Source organism: Pan troglodytes, chromosome X (assembly GCF_028858775.2).
Source record: "Pan troglodytes isolate AG18354 chromosome X, NHGRI_mPanTro3-v2.0_pri, whole genome shotgun sequence".
Lineage (NCBI taxonomy): Eukaryota > Metazoa > Chordata > Mammalia > Primates > Hominidae > Pan > Pan troglodytes.
In genome coordinates this window covers 79,079,572-79,097,269 of record NC_072421.2, presented here as the reverse complement: position 1 = coordinate 79,097,269, position 17,698 = coordinate 79,079,572, and the positions used below count along the sequence as shown (strand labels likewise).

The 17,698-nt window shown below is 34.6% G+C and overlaps 1 long non-coding RNA gene across 1 annotated transcript in view; it reads right to left on the bottom strand.

Moving 5' to 3' along the window:
- Nucleotides 1–295: 295 nt before the first annotated feature.
- Nucleotides 296–17,698, bottom strand: part of LOC134809278 (uncharacterized) — an 80,498-nt gene continuing 63,095 nt past the window's right edge. The window contains exons 2-3 of the long non-coding RNA XR_010154630.1: nucleotides 1,403–4,269; nucleotides 296–1,139 (exon numbers count right to left, since the gene is read on the bottom strand). This is a non-coding gene — a long non-coding RNA (uncharacterized LOC134809278). The remainder of the gene's footprint in view (nucleotides 1,140–1,402; nucleotides 4,270–17,698) is intronic.

The window sequence follows — 17,698 nt, the reverse complement described above, 5'->3', positions numbered from 1 at the left end:
CTGCTAAAACCAGATCTTTTATTTTATACAGTTCCTGTCAGGAATGTAGGCAGAAGCAGCAGATTTTGATATGTATTGCTATCAGGGCACTTAGAAATAAATTATAATTTAATATAAATTAAACATTTGAATTTAAATACAGGACTGAATTTAGTATCAGCACACAAAAATGCCTTTTTTATAATTTATCGTCACTCATTTATTCATTCAAAAATATTTATTAGGTACCTGCTCTGTAATTTAACAAGATAAACAAGATCTCTAACTTCACGCAGTTTATATTTTAGTAGGAGAGAAACATACAGTAAAAATAACAATATATTTTTATAATGTTTTTTAAATTAAAAGTAAAAAATATTATTTAATAAGTAAGATTAAGTATTAAAATATCAGAGTTATGTGTTCTTCAGAGAATTACAGTCCACTAATATAGAGAATGATTGAGTAGTGAGGGGAAAACTCTCTGAGGAGACAAAATTAAACTAAAACTTGAATGACAAGAAAATTCTGGGCATTAAAGGATCATGTAGAACATCCCAGGCAAAGAGAACATTATGCAAAGGCTTTAAGGTAAAAATGGGCTGTATTCAATGTATTGAAGAAACAGACAGAATGACAATATGGCTGAAGTGTAGTAAATGACAGGGAGAATAGTATGAGATGAGGCAAGAAAGCGTAATAGCCAGTTGGTGCAGTGCTTTCTAAACCAAGGTAAAAGTTTGGATATTTTTAAGTGGCAAAATATTAGAAGGTTTACATAGGATAGCAATATGATTTGATGTAAACCCCCTTTCTCTGTATCTGTGCATAATATTCTCAAGAGAAAGGGATGGCCAGAAATTTTATGGCACACTGTTTTAGTTTTAGAGTCTGGATTTTATATCAATCATGTCTCTCCTGGTAAGGGAAAGAAAAAGAAAGATTTCTGCCTTTGTTTTTAGCTGTCATCTTTTTAATGTCATGTGGACGAATAAAGCTCAACTACTGCCAACAGAAACATACAGAAAAATAAACAGACTCATTTTTTTTCTATACATATACACAGGTATGCTTTTGGCAAATCCTCACTTGTCTTTCCAGTAATATTGTCCCCAGTGTCCTGATATATCTTCTATCCCAGCCAGCAAATGATCAAAGAACTGCAACAGAACAAAACATGTGTCTAAATATATAGCATATATGAGGAACTTGGTCAGTTACTATAAAATAAAAAGATCCATCGACGGCATCTTCAACATTGTTGATTTCATCTGACTTGCTTATTTTTTAATCTTAAGCTTTTTTCAGGGTAGGCATAAGAAGAGGCATCTACATCTGTATGTAAGGATATTGGCAGTATCTGTAGTATAAGCATTTGAAATGCTTTATTTAAAATTGAAAATGGCTTAGCATGGTGGCTTACCTCTATAATCCCAGCACTTTGGAAGGCTGAGACAGGAGGATGGCTTGAACCCAGGAGTTCGAGACCAGCCTGGGCAACATGATGAGACCCCGTGTCTATAAAAAAATTTCACAAAATTAGCTGAGAATGGTGGTGCATGCCTGTAGTCTCAGCTATAGGGGAATCTGAGGTGGGAGGATTGCATGAGCCCAGGAGTTTGAGGCTGCAGTAAGTAGTGATAGCACCACTGCACTCCAGCCTGGGCAACAGACCCTGTCTTAAAAGTAAATAAATAAATATAAAATTACAAATGTACATATTAATCAGAATCATGAGATGGATTTATTCATCTACTGAAGATCTGGGCTTGGTACCATGGAAGAAACAAAACAATTAAACAGCATGCTCTCTGTCTTTGAACCAAACTAGAGAGGCAAGACAAAAAGTAGATACAGACCAAGTTCAAACTTGGCACGTGTATATGTACAAGTGCAACAAGAAAAGGCAAATTTAGCAAAGAAGCAGGAAAAGGTAGAGTAAGAGAAGGCTAATATTAAAATGTGCACTGTGAGGCAGGCCCTGATGAAATGGGGTTATGTATGGTAAAAATAAGTCATTTTGTGTAATATGAAGAGCATGAGTAAAATGTATGGTAGAAAATAAGGAATTTATATAAGAGATTTATGCAAAAGAAGTTTGGATAGATACGGGCCAAGGGTGGGGAAAAGGGAAAAATTGACAAAGGGCTTCAAATATTAACATTAAAACTTTAATGTGTTATAGCATCACAAAAGATGCATAACTTACCTACTCATGAAGAAACAATCAATAAATCCAACTTGAGTTATTTTCTCCAAAACAACTTGCATGTACTCTTCAAAAATGCCAGTGTCATAAAAGGCAATGAAAACTGAAAAATAGTTTTATATTAAAGGTAATTTAAAAATATGACAACTGGATGTACTGCATGATCATGGATCAGGAGAAAAATACTATTAAAAATTGGGGGACATTTGGCAAAATTTAAAATATGAAAATATGTTAGCTAACACCATTTTATCAATTTAACCTTTGTGCATTTGATAGATTGTGATTATGTACTAGAATGGCCTTTTTTTAAAGAAAATATTAATGGATTAAGAAATATTAAGGGGTGAATAGTCAGGATATCTGCAATTCAGTCTCAAATAATTCAGCAAATGACAATAATATATACATATATACAAGACTCTCACTCTGTTACCCAGGCTGGAGTGCAGTGATGCGATCTTGGCTCACTGCAACCTCCATCTCCCAGGTTCAAGCGACTCTCCTGCTTCAGCCTCCCGAGTAGCTGGTGTTACAGGCATGCACCACCACGCCAGGCTAATTTTTGTATTTTAACAGAGAAGGGTTTTCGCCATGTTGGTCAGGCTGGTCTCGAATTCCTGGCCTCAAGTAATCCATTCATCTCAGCCTCCCAAAGTGCTGGAATTACAGGCATGAGCCACAGTGCCCAGCTTGTTTTTGAAATTCCATAGGCTTGATATTTTAAAAAATAATATGTTGGAAAAAATAAAGTTTGATTTGGTTCTAAAAATTTGTTCAATAAATTATTTCCTATAATTTATATATATGCATTATATTATATATATTATGCAATCATTGAAGTCAGTTTTCATATGGCAGCAATAGGACAGTAAAACTGAATTTCCCTCTAATTAACCTAAAGATGTCATTCAATTATAATAAAAACAACAGATTTCTTTTTACAACTTGAGCAATCAAATAATAATATTTGAGGAAAAGGATATAAAGAGTTGCATTAGCCATGCTTATATGTACACAGTCTTAGACAAATTATTATTACTAAAACTTACATGTTTTACAAATAGAAAGCCAGTATATGCACTGAAAATGTGTCCCAGAAAATTATGGACTGTGCCAAAATGATGTTAGAAGCAGAATAGTCTTTGAGTGCTCATCTATTCTTTGATTAAAATACCCAACTTTTTTTCAGTATCAGTGAGTCAAAATCACTCTTAATAGTTTATGTTTAACATTTTGTTGTTATATGCAATAATAGTCCACATATTATAATCAACATTTTAAATTCTATTTATATAAAAAGATAAAATAACTGATATAAATTTTACTTTCAAATTTCTATGGCTCCTCCTTGTTTCTAATGTAGAAAGAAGGCATTTTCCTTTCAATTCTGGGTACTTCTGAAACCCTATGTCAAAGAGCGTATTTTGTAATTTAACTGTTGAAATCTTTATAAATCCTCAGTGATTGAGACAGTATTAAAAGCTCCACCAAGAACTAAAATATCCCAAGAAAAATTTCCAATTACATATTGGCCACGTAGGTCAGTTTATAAGCAATTGCTTTATAATAGCAAATGGAAAATAAACTTAGTTACTGAAATAATGTAACCTAGAATTATGAATTAGTAAAGAAACCAAAAGTACTTGTAATAAAAATTTGAAGTGAAAACATTCATAATTCATGACTGTTCAACCTAGATAGGCCCTTGGAGATCATGTAAACAACCATTTTAATTTACTGATTAGGAAATCAAAGCCACAAAAAAGTTAAAAGTTTTCCCCAAGATAATATGGGAAGCTGTATAGTAATAGAGCAAAGGCTAGAATACGGGTTCTTGGTGTTCTTACTCCCTCATGATCTAAACTTGTTTCTCAATTTTTCTAATTGCAGATGGATGCAAAATTGGAAGTTGCATAGTTATGCCTCCTTTTATTAGGAGAAAAACCCAAGTATAGTATGACCAAACAGGTAAGGATTAGTTCTAGTCAATGAGATCACCTACATAATATACAGACAGCTTACCCTAATGAGAATGTGTTCACTAACAGCTGGAGAGGTCTCTCTTCTTCTTCTCACATCTAGTAAGTGAACGAGAGGATGGGCGGTCATTCCATACAAAATGACAAAGCAAAAAACCACATCTCTTTCTTACTAAATTAGTACTTAAATATGTCCCTGGTGTGGGGGGCGTGTGTGTGTGTGTGTGTGTGTATTGTGTGTTTTAATCTGGAAATGATCAGAATGGAACTTAGAGCATTATTGTGAAGTCCTAATAAGGGAAAAGGAGTCAGGCTGGTGGGAGCAGAGAACAGAAAAAAGAGAAAGTAGATCAGCTGTAAGTCTGGTTTTCTTCGTGGTCCAGGACACACAGCCCTCCTGAACAAATAATTCACAATTTGTCTGCACCCAGCTATCACCAGACACCTTGGCTGATAGAAAAATGCAAGTTAGCTCACTGTCACCTTGGCGTTATCATTACTGCATATAGCCCTCTCTGGCACAAGTACCATTCTATAAAATCTCCAGCAAGCTTTTGTCTCTTTGCAGTCAGCTCCTTTCTTTATGGTCTTCCCATTGCTTTCTTGCAACATATTTTCCTACTTTCTCTAATAAATCTCCCTTTCTTTACCTACAACTGTATGGGTAAATTCCTTTACCACCCACATCACCCGTCTCAGATAGTCGCTACCCATGAGAATTATCTTAAAATTCAAAGGGATTGTTCAGCATAAACTAATGCCAAGGGAAAGTGCTGTGATTTTTTTTTTCTCACACAGATAAGTGGGAAAAAAAAACATATATATAAAATGAAAACACCAGGTCACATAAAATCGGTAATAAAAGTCTACCACTATGTTTCAAAACAGAAGTAATTAAATCACAGAGCCAAAGTGCTGTAACGGATTTTCAGCCAAAGTGCTGTAACGGATTTTCATTTTAATGTCTTCCAGTTTCCTCAGGCACATCATTTTGTCCTTATTATTCATTATATATCAAAATGGGTTTACACTCCTATTGGTATGTTACTTTAAATTTGTCTTAAGGAGGATGACAAAAGAAGCAAACATTCAATATTAATAGCCATTCATTAAGTTTTGGCACAAGATTTATTGAACATGTATTATGTGCCAGATTCTATATTACGCACTGGGGTTACAATGGGGAACTAAAGTCGAATGGGTCCATAGGCTTATAAGTCTTACAGTGTAGTGTAATGTTTCGGGGAGGTAGCTATTGGTGAAATAATTACGTTAATGAGCAAATAAATACAAACTGAGAAAAGTGTTCTGAAGGAAATAAAGCAATTTTATGAGAAAGCAATATATTTTAAATTGAAGTTTAAGTAAAGTTTTCTCTAAGGAAGTGACACTTGAGCTAAGATCTGAAGGATGAGTGACATTAAGTACATGAAGGGGAATAAACCATTTTAGGCTGATGGAGTAGGATTGGTAAGGCTTTATGGTAGGAGAACACATGACACATTAGAGCAACTAAAATCCCTTTGTGGCTAGGTTGTAGAGTACGTGGGGATTATATTATTAACAGAACTGAAGAGATAGGCTGGTTAGACTGCACAAAGCTTAACAGGTCATGTTATTTTTTTATTTACTTTTTACTAAGACTAATGCTTAGTAAACAGTAAAGAAAGTAAATAAAGTATTTTAGCCTTTGTTTTTAGTTGTTGTCTTTTTAATGACGTGGATGAATAAATTCAACTATCTCCAACAGAAATATACAAAAAAAAAACTGAAGTGGCTTGATCAGATTTGTTTCAAAAAGATCACCCTAGCTGCAGTGTTTTTAAAATATGTTGAAAATAAGCCATAATGAATATGAGAAAAATATTTAGGAGGCCATTTTAGTATTCCAGGTAAGAGATGGTGACACATTGGGCCTGAATAATGGCAGAGGAGATATAGAAGAAATTGACTTAGTGACCAAATTGACATAGAGGAAGACAGTGTGACAGAGATAGAGGTATAAAGATGATGCTAAGATTTCATATTTCAGCAAATGAGTAGGAGGTGGTAAAACTAACCTAGCTGAGGTAGACTCAGGGTAGGAACCAAGTTGGCACGGAAAATCAAAAGTTCATTTTCAGAAATAAAAACTGTAAGATGCCTATGGTATATACAAGTGAGTATGTCAAAGAAATGGTTATCTATATATGCTGGAACTCAGAGGAGATATTTGGCCTGGAGATATATATTTGTAAGTCATATGTGTACAGTCAGTAAATAAAGTTGTGTATGGATATGGGTGAGGTCTTCAGAAAAATTGAAAAGAGGAAAGGATCTAGAGCTAATTCTTGAGGAACTCCAACATTTAGTGATATAGTAATGAGAATAAGCTTTCAAAAGAGACAGCAAAAGAGGAAGCAGAGAGGTAAGAGGAAAATAAGAAAGTGGGTTGTCAAATAAAGATAATATTTCTAGAAGGTAGGAGGCTGATTCATGTGAAATGCTGCTGAGAGCAATACTAGGTGGGAGGCATTTTTGTGTTGTCACAATGGCGCCTACTACTGCCCACTAAATGTGGGCAGGGGTCAGGAATGCTAAACAACAAAGAATTGTCCTGCCCAGAAAGCCAATATTGACCCCATTAAGAAGCCCCTTGCTATGGTCTCAATGTCTCCTCCAAAAGTTATGTTGAAACTTATTTGCCCTTGTGATGATATTAAGAGGTAGAACCATTAAGAGGTGATTAGGTCATGAGGGCTCTGCCCTTATGAATGGACTAATGACATTATTGTGGGAGTGGGTTTGCTATCATAAGAGTGAAGTTTTGTAAAATTGAGTTTGAACCTCTCTGTCTCTCTCACTCTTACTTTCTTTTCTGCCTTCTGCCATGAGATTATGCAGCCTAAAGGCCCTCACTGGATGCCAGTGCCATGCTATTGGACTTCCCTGCTGTCAGAATTATGAGCCGAATAAAAACTTCTATTGTCTATAAATTACCTAGTCTCAGTGCTAACACAAAACAACGTTAAACACCCCTCATTCTGAGGATCAGAAAACCAAAAACAAGAAATTTTCTAATGCCAATGAAGTAAGTTTTACAGAATTATGACTCAAGTTCAGATTGCCTAATTCTAAATCCATGCTCTTCTACTGTATCATAACAGCTACTCAAAAATGAGATGATATGTGAAATTCAAAAAATGTTCCTAAAGTAGTCAAAGTCAAAATAAAACATCTTAACATATGGAGAAATCCTATATTTTATATTTTTAGTGTTCTCTGGGAATGGGAGAGGATAGCATTTTAAATTGTCTTCTCAAATTTTTGTGCCGAGAGGCACCTTTACTATATTTTTAAATGTGATTATCCAATTCCCCGATTATCTACAAAAATGAGCACATTGCCTAGTCTGCTATTAATAATGATAGGAGATAAATTCAAAGTATCAGAAGTCTTACATTTAACATTTTTATAATAATTATACTGATTAGGTCATAAGCTTATAGAAGCCAAAGTCAGTGTTTATTCTGTCTACTTCTATATTTCAAGCACTATGCATGCTACTCAGAAAATAGTTGTTGCTCAATAAATATTTATAGAATACATCAATGTTAAGTAACATAATAATAAAGCGAAATAATAGATGTGAAAGCATCTTAGCACAGTGTCATGCAATTACGTAGTCTAGGTAAAACTTATCTTCTAATCTGGCTCTTAGTTCACAGTTTCAAAGGCTCATTTGAATTACACTTATCCTTATAAGATCAGAAGAGAGAGAGAAAAAGTTGTACAAACAGCTCCTGTCTACCAAACAACTGCTATTTCTACCGGACTTGATCCACAGACTCTGACTTTTCCTTTGGGAAGAGGCTTTCAATTCAAAGCAAGGAGAAGGATAAGGGTGATACATTCTATATATAACATAATTCACTATTAAAGAAATTTGACTACCATTGTATGTCATTTTGAGAGTACCAACGTAATTTATATTTATTCTTAAATCCTTAATTAAAGAGATTAACAGACTACATAGTCTGAATGCATTTAATTCCTAATTTTAGGGATACATGAGTGAACTCAGATAGCTATATAGTAAGTGGAATGCAAGTTGTGCAGACTTTAAATGCATATTTAACAATACCATTAAATAAACTATCAGCAAGGATGAGTAGTGAGTGATGTTTGCCGCTTCATCTTCTGTAGACTGAGAGAAGAGAAAGTAAGAAAGGGCTTAAGAGAGAAAAGGAAGGGAAAGAGAAAATGGAAAATTATAAATTGTCCAAAATATTGTTTTGTTTTGGGTTTCTAAATCAAAGTATGATTGAATTAAAATTAATTGAAGGAGTTGAAATTTGTCCTAGACTTTACATGTGGGAACAAGGGCTTTAAGGAGGAAATCTATCAGTCTAGGTAAAAAACCTGAGGTGTTATATGACAAAAAAAATCTGCAAATAGACAACAAAACCAACTGCTTTCAAAGCATTTAGAAAATGCGTCCTTATAAAGCTGCTATTTTCAGTTTGTTTCAGAAATGTGGAAGGAAGCAGCTAATAACTTTCATTGTTAAGTTTGAAATTTAAAAAGAAACTAAGGGCACCCTAGCCCGTAATCAGCTCTTCAATTCTCTGAAATGACAGAAATGTTTTACTGTGACTCCATTTTTTTTCCTTAAATGCACCAAAAGAGCATCTTGCCCCAAGAGCTTTCTTTCCAATTTGGAACTATGCAATTTTTTGTAAATGCATTTGAATTGCCCAGTCAGGGGATCATCCTATTCACTTGGTTTCCATAAGTAATTTTGTATAATTCTTGCTTTTTAGGTGACATTTGAGTTGTGAAATTTTGCTAAATTCATTCTGACATTTGAAAAATTATCATACAATTGTTTCATGTGATAGAAGCACATCCTTTTAACCATGCTTATCATGGGCAAAAAGCTTCCCAGTGCAAGGAGGTCTGCTAATGACCTGGTCTTTTAAAAGGCTGACTCCTTATTTCCATTTTTAAACCAATTCACTTTACTTTCCATCTTTACTTCCCTTAATTCATTTCACTCAGTCTATGAACGATAGGTCAAAATTAATGCTTCTAAACACAAAGATGTCAAATCAACAAGACTCAGCGACATCTCATACAATTCCCTTTATGCCTTTGGTACTATTATACACTGCCCATTTAATGATGTAAAATGGCGTCAAGACACAAAATTTTATTCCATATGAACAAATCTATGTGGTAACTAGCATATCTAGTTAAATGAAGTATACATTAAAGCCACGGTTTAATGTATATCTACATATTATATATAACATGTTATGTATAATATTGTGTTACAATATTATAATATTATACATAACTTGTTATGTATAATATTGTATTACAATATTATAATATAATATATAACATGTTATGTATAATATGTATGATATATACACACATATATATGTATTTTGTGGCTCTACTATTATGTATGTCCATAATTTATATCCTTATTGCATATTAATCATATTAAATATTTAATTATTTATTTGCTTATTTCACAGATGTTTATTACACATTTTATAGAAGCTAGACACTGTATCAGACACTGAGTATATAGTGGTGAATAAGCCATGTATACGGCCTATATTCAAGAGACAGACATCACAGAAGTGGAGAAGAAAATAGGTAAAGAATAATTGAGAGAGAAGGAGAGAGATGGAGTGATACATGCTATGAAGGAAATAAACAACCTAGGGTAGAGTGATACGGAAAAACAAGCAGGTGGAAATTTACTTACATATAATGGTCTGGGAAAGCTTCTCTGAAGAGGTTATATATTATCTGAGACTTAAAACTACATAACATTGATTAAAGAAATAAAAGAATACATAAATCAGTGAAAAAAATTTTCTGTGTTCATAGATTTGAAGTATTAAAAATGTTATAACGTCCATACTACCTCAAAGCAATCTATGGTTGAATGCAAAACCTATCAAAATACATATGGTATTTTTTACAGAAATACAAAAAAAAATCAATCTTAAAATTCCTGTGGAACTCCAAAAGACCCCAAAAGAAAGTGTCCTAATTTGTCAATATGAAAGACAGTAGATACTTCAGCAAAGGATAGTTTTGGTGGAACAGTGAGGGCAGAATTTAGACTGTAGTTAAGTAGAAAAGAAGTCAAGATAACGTGAAGATAAATTCCTTGAGTGAACTCACTCACAATAACAGTAACAATAACACCATACAGATATAAAGTGCTTTAAAATTTATATTATTGTTTAATCTTTATAACAAAACAACTCTGAAATACAGGTCTGTATGCTTTTTCTACAAATAAGGACCCTGAATAATTGTTGACATATGTAGGTTAGAAAGATAGTTAGGAATAAAGTTGTGATTAAAATCCAGGTCTTCTGATTTCAACTCCAGTCCTCTTTCTTCCTTAGGAAGAACTGAGGGAACCAGGAATGGCTAAATTATTACAAAGTGATCTCTGCTATATCACAGAAAATAATTCAGAAGATTAAGTTTCAGAATCACACACACACACACAATTTGAAAGACATGTTCTACTGATGCTGGGCCAGGCACTCATCCGCCTGAAGCACATCGTGATAATCAGTCTCCAATAAATAGAATACAACATTTTACCCTTTTGCCAGTGTGTCTTCAGTCTTAAACAAAACAAAAATTTCTGCAAATATTTTAACCACTAGATGGTGTTGGAATGACACAAGAGGTTCTTTTGTACAATTTGTCTTCAATTGAAATCATCTGAAAACTCCCACACCACCTACCCGAAACATCTAAGCCCCACCTAAACTGCCTGATCAAACTCTTATAATGGATAACAGCATCGTGTGAAACAATTGGAGAAATCTAAATGTGAAATAATGAAGTTTCTAGGAGTAAAATGCACTTGAATACTTGGACAATATATAAAGTTAAAGAAGATCTGAGACAATAAAAATTTAAAAGACGTGAGAATTGTAAGTTAAAGTATTACTTCAAAATGACTTTGAATTTAATGACATACATTAAAGTGAAGTCAGTTAATGTTTACTTAAAAAAACTGATGTTGGGCTGGTTTAATATAATTCACTCATTTTAAAAAGAAATAAAAATATATGTCGAATCTTAATCAGAATCATTAACAGAAAAAAACTATAAAAAATAAAGTAGCTAAAAATTATCCAATTTAGAGACATAATTATTTTGCTTTAAGGGAAGTCTGCCAGAATCATATCTCCTGACTTGCCTTACCCTACCACACACACACACACACACACACACACACACACACAAATATCCACCATTATTCTAGTTAAAATTTGTAGCCAGAATATCAAATATCATCTCATTCTCTCATTCAGTTACCCAACATCTTTAGATATTTTTTCCAAGATTCTGTCAACTAACTTTACAGAACTGAGGTGCAGGGATGTGACAATTCAAGACAAGTGTTAACGTGCACAGGCCAAAGAAATAATCCAAGAGAATAAATGGCTTGCAATTAAAGTCCAAAAGCATTTTATTTATGTACCCTTCTGCCCCCAATCCCAACCTTACTTTTCAAGTAGCTAAAATATAGTATTTGTTGTGAAGCTATTGGTGTCAACCACTTGAGTAAATGGCACCTCCTCCTATTCTCCTATTGATTTAAAAGGAAATCCTATCTCAGCTTTTGTAAATGTCCAGTTTGAGTTATGGCAGAAGCTATTTCAGATACTGTGATTGTCTCTCCTAAAACTAAGCTACCTCCATCTCAAGGTCTTGAAAAGGAATGTTGGCCCATTTGTTTCCATCTAAGTGGAAGATTTCAAATTTCACTATTTAATAGTTTCTTTATCTGTTAAAACAAAAAAAAAAAAACAGTAAAGAGGATTACGACTATGTTTGCTGCAATGAAGAGCTTCTTTCTGGAAAACTCTGGTAGCAGGAAAACAAGGTAGAAGCAAATTGCTCCCCCCAGTACCCTATAGGCTATAATAAATGGGTCCTTTCTGGTGATTGAATTCACATCACATTTGTTAATTAAGAAAGCACAAGAATGCCTACATTTTCCAATAAGAAGAGGATCTTAGTAATTAATCAACAGAAGGAAAAGCATTATAAATGTGTTGTAATAAATTAGTATTAAACTAGATTGTAATTCTAAGGATTTGTGATAATTTAAAAACCTAAACCAATTAAACCTTTAAAAGTTTATTCATAAAATTACCTTCAAGGAGTTTTCTTTAAATAGCTGTGTTTTTTTAGTGGTGTTTTGAGTTTTGCTTCTTATTGTTATCATTTTTTTCCCGGTTTTTTTTTTTTCCCCAAGATGGGGATTACAAGCATTGCTAGCATACCTTTCTCACTTGGAAGGACAAAATAGTATGTAAAGATTCACATTGTGAACTTTTTTTCAAGAACCGATGCAGGCCGGGCGCGGTGGCTCACGCCTGTGATCCCAGCATTTTGGGAGGCCGAGGCGGGCGCATCACGAGGTCAGGAGTTCGAGACCAGCCTGATCAACATGGTGAACCCCGTCTCTACTAAAAAAAAAAAAAAAAAAAAAAAAAATACAAAAATTAGCTGGGCGTGGTGGCACACGCCTGTAATCCCAGCTACTCAGGAAGCTGAGCCAAGAGAATCCCGTGAACCTGGGAGGCGGAGGTTGCAGTGAGCCCAGATTGTGCCACTGCACTCCAGCCTGAGCGACAGAGCTAGACTCCGTCTCAAAAAAAAAAGATAATAATAAATAAAAAGAACCAATGCAGTATCAGAACAGGAAATCTGAAGGAATCTACAGACCCTTTGTAGGAAGCAGGAGGCTTCCGCCTACACTGTGAGTCAGGCAAGGGCTATGAGTCCTCAGAGTATGCGGTGGAAGAATTTGCCTCTGTTATCAAGCTTTTTTAAAGAATGAAAACGCTGAGGCGGGAGAATCGCTTGAATCTGGGAGGCGGAGGTTGCAGTGAGCCGAGATCGCGTCACTGCACTCCATCCTGGGCGACAGAGCGAGACTCCACCTCCAAAAAAAAAAAGAATGAAAACGGCGTAACTCCCTTCTTTAGTCTCATGTGGATTCTCTGGAATATGGAATATTCTGCAAAAGCAATCTCCACAAACGAAAGGTAACATTTCTCTTCAGTCTTATAAATACCACTAAGATGACCCAAGCTAGTGAACTAAAAGCTACCTAATGTGACCTGTGTTGATTTTCAGACTTCCAGATATTTCAAAGCTTGGAAGAAAAGTGATTTTTCTCTTGCCATCCAGGGTCCAGAGTTCCGAGACCCAAGTCTCTGTTAAAGCTTTTTATTGCTCACAGTTTTCTATGATCTCAAAATCTGGCCTTAACCAGATAGAAGTATTTTGTTATGTACCAATATAATTTGAAGGGCATCAGTTAAATCATTGTCCCACAGATCTCACTCCTAGTCATGAGTTATATACTACTTGAAGTATACACTACTCCTTTTCTCTCTCTTTTCAATATGCATCACGTTTTGCACATTTTATTGCGAATGTTTATCACATGATTTACTTAAAGACCAGAAAAATCATGCAAGGTCCCTTGACGGGTGGACTGAAAATAGAAATCTTTACACAAAATTTGAACTGAAGTAAGCTGTCCAAAAGACAATTTAGCCAAAATTTTATTTGGGTGGAGTAAAATTACATATTTTCTTTCTTTGAGTATGTGTCCATTTGGAGTGCCATAGGAATAGTCCTGAAGCCCTTTGTGGATGATTAAGAATTTGTGTCTATTTTTCAAAACATTTTAATTCAATTTAAATATTTGGCATGGTGCCAGAAAATGAAAACATAGTCAAACTATTCTAACAGGTATAACTGTCTTAGAACAAATATAAGCTAAATTCACCCAAAATTCCAGATTTTTACATTTCCTTTTAAAAAAATTCGTTTGGTCTCCTTAGCTCTTTTAATTCCCTTTTTTGTTACTACAAAAGTAGAGGAAAGCAGAGGGTTCTCTCAGAGAAAAATACAAATATGCAATGGAAGAACATAATACCCACAGTCCCGTCCATCTGGAGAAAACTATTGCTAACACTTTGGAACAAAACCTTCCAAAGCCAAATATTGTTGTGTTTATATTATTATTTTTAGTAGTTTAAGTACTCCTCTATTTCTGAACATTTAAGTTGTTCCAACAAATGCCTACACATAACATTTCCAATCACCCTTATTCTGTATTGAAATGACCAGAACTCAATGCTAGTGACAATTGTAATTTGGGACCAAATTACAATTTGGGCTAAACAGACAAGTCAGCCATCACACTTTTGATCAAATTACATTTAGTCAGCTTAGGTGTATGTCTTGTTTCAGCCAGTCAAATATTGACAGGATTCTGACCTTTCATTTTTGCTTACTGCTGATTCTATGTAGGTCTCCAAACCAAAAGGATTGAGAATATTCTGATGCACCAATGACTCTACCCTTCTAATTTAATAGAATTGCAAAAATATCATTTAATATGGCTCCAGTCCAAAGGGAAAAAATACCATGGCCTCGTACGGCCTGTACTCAGCTCACCTCTCCCTCCCCGCCCCCCACCATATCTAGGCACAGCATTAAGCTAAATTGTAATGCCAGGTTTATGAAGTTGCAGGCACCTCTGGACTATATTATGATAGGTATTTCTTCCTCTTCTCTCCTTACGCCACAGGCAGTGAATATCTACACATTACCGTTTAGAAATAAAATGGCATTAGAAACAGGATCTGTTTTATCTCCTAAATTTTCACACAAACCTATATATAAATCTATAGAAATCTTTGCCTTTATGTTGAAAGCTTGCTCTTGTTAGGTGTTAACATTTTATACAGAAACCTCCTCAATTATCCCTGGCATTTTTCTTATCTGTCAGCTATAATAGCATATAGACACAAAGTAGATTTTTTGTCCGATTTTATTTTAAACGGTATTTAGGAAACAAGAACATTTTACAACCCTGCTTAGAGTTTCCAGTGGCTCAGAATAAACTAGATACAGCCTTCTATGAACTTGTATGACATTCAGCTGGTGGTTTTACTATAAATGGCCAACCTAAACACATGTTAATGGATAATAAAGCATACCCTGGACTGCCTTATTATTTATTCTTAAAATCCTAAGCATTTTTTCTAATGTGCCTCTCAGTATTGCTAGAGTAAGTTTCATAGTCTCCCAGGAAAAATCTGCAATGACTCTGTTCATTTGTGAAGGAGGAGGGAAATAGAATATAAATGTCAAGAAAAGATTATAAACTATAAACTGAATTCCTATTCAGGCTATAAAATGTGAGATTAAAAAGACAGCTCAATTTAACTAGCAATGAAGCCATTATGCTTTCAGGATGAAAAAGGTGCTACGTATGTGTATATCACCTCATTATGAATGGCATTTTTTCAATGTACGGGTTGGACTGAGAAGAGGGTTTAGCTGCAGCCAACAATAAAGTCTTATCGCAGGGTTGGTTTGGGGGCACCATATGTCACTCAGCCTGGGGCAGGTTTTGAAGAAAAGACACAGACAGTATGTATTTTCCTGCTGGGGTCAGCATTCCCCAAGATACAGTCAGTACTTCAACAGCACTCATGCAGACATTATCAAGGTGCATACATGTATGTGTTAGGATGGGAAGTTGAAACAACAGTGTTGAAGGCAGTGGTAATTTTTACTCCTTCTAAGTCAGGGTGAAGTGGGAAGATGTAAGCCTCAGAAAAAGAAGAATGACAGGAAGCGCTCAGTTCTCATTTTAGCAATAATGGTGGTATTGGATACTCTTGGTAGTAGTACTAGGAGCATCCATATATTTGTTCTATTATACTATAATAGTTTTGGTATTTGTAGTAGTAGTCACAGTAGCAGCAGCAGCCGCTTAAGTCGTGGCAATAGTAGCAGTAGTAGAAAAAAACAAAAACAAACAAACAAACAAACAAACAAAAAACCTAACATTTACTTTGAGCTTACTATGTACCAGGCTCTGTGTTAAGCTGTTTGTATTATCTGCATGTAATTCTCACAATAGCTGGCAGAAGAATCTGTTTTACAGATTACCACTCTCGAAACATTATTACCACTCTCCTTTTACAGTTGAGGAATCTAAGGCCTAGAGTGATTCTGTAACTTTCTCAGAGCCATAAGGCTAAAAAGGGAAGCTAGGATTTGAATTTAGGTAGTCAGTTTCCAGAGACTGCTTCTTAACCTTACTATTACACACTCCCTATGTAAATGGAAATATAACATAGTCTGCCTATGAAAAGTAAAGCAAACATAGTATATTGCAATTTTAATTTATTTGCTTCTGATGCAATCCTAAGTTTAGCTGGCTTATTTTTACACAAACAACAATATTTGCCATACCTAATGCTCTTCAAAAAAGACAAAAAATGACAGTGAAACAAATGTAAGGTCAATTCCATTCATGGTTACTTCCAGTGCTAGAAACACCAAGGAAGATGAAAATAGGAATGTGACTAACAAATACTGATCCACATCTTCACAAAGTACTTGATATTAGTATGGTACTTCTGAGAAAACTTAGCTCCCACATAGCATTTCATGCTCATAGCACAAGTAATAATTCTGAAGAAAAAAGAATGTGTGAGAGTAATATTTGCATTTAACTTTAAGGAAAAGTGATCACACTAACACTCTTGAAGATTAAATTGGATTTCTGGTACTCATGGTGCCTTACTTTGTTCCATATGTAAAACATGCCATTTTCCAAGAATTTATACAATAACACTTTCAAGACTATTAAATGTTTAGTTTTCTAAATGAATGACAGTTTCTATATCCTTTTGTGGGCTGAGAACTACTTGTCTGCAAGAAATACATTCTTGTAGCCTCTAAAGCACTGTAGTATTATTAATAAAAGTAATATTTCATGTTCAGGGAAATTTTACTGTTTTATTCTATTTGCTACACTTTCAAAATTGTGTTTTTATCCTCCTAATAATCCTTCCAAAGTCCCTTAATAACATTTCAATGCACCCTTCAATCCACCAAAATGGCTTCTGGTCTACAAGGGTTTCTTCCTGCTCTTATTCATTTAGGGTTCAGATATTTAGATATTTTTCTAATTTCCAGTGGGTGGGCAGAAAGAGGCACAGATGGGGAGAATACTGTACATGGGATGAACAACAATTTGTCACCTCTTACACTGAGTTATTTTTAAATTATTCTCTACTGAAGATGTGAGGAAGGGTGATAGCAACTCACCTCACTGTGCTCATTTCAGAAGCTATAGTAAAGACAAATATTCTTCCACCTCTAGTATAACCCTTTAAAAATGAGAAATTCCCAGAAAATGACTCATATTAAAAGCCAGAAGGATAAGAATGTTAAACTAGGAATCTGAGGTATAAACTAAAGATATAAGTCAGGGTTGTCTAATCCTCAATTTTGCCCAGAGCCAACCCAGGATAAACAAACAACTTTAAATCTTGTAATGTGGCACTCAGAACATAAAAACCAGGTTGCTAACCTTTAGCTTAAACTAATCTACCCTGGAAATATATCCTGAAAATGGCCAGAAAATTACCATACATGAACCCCAAAG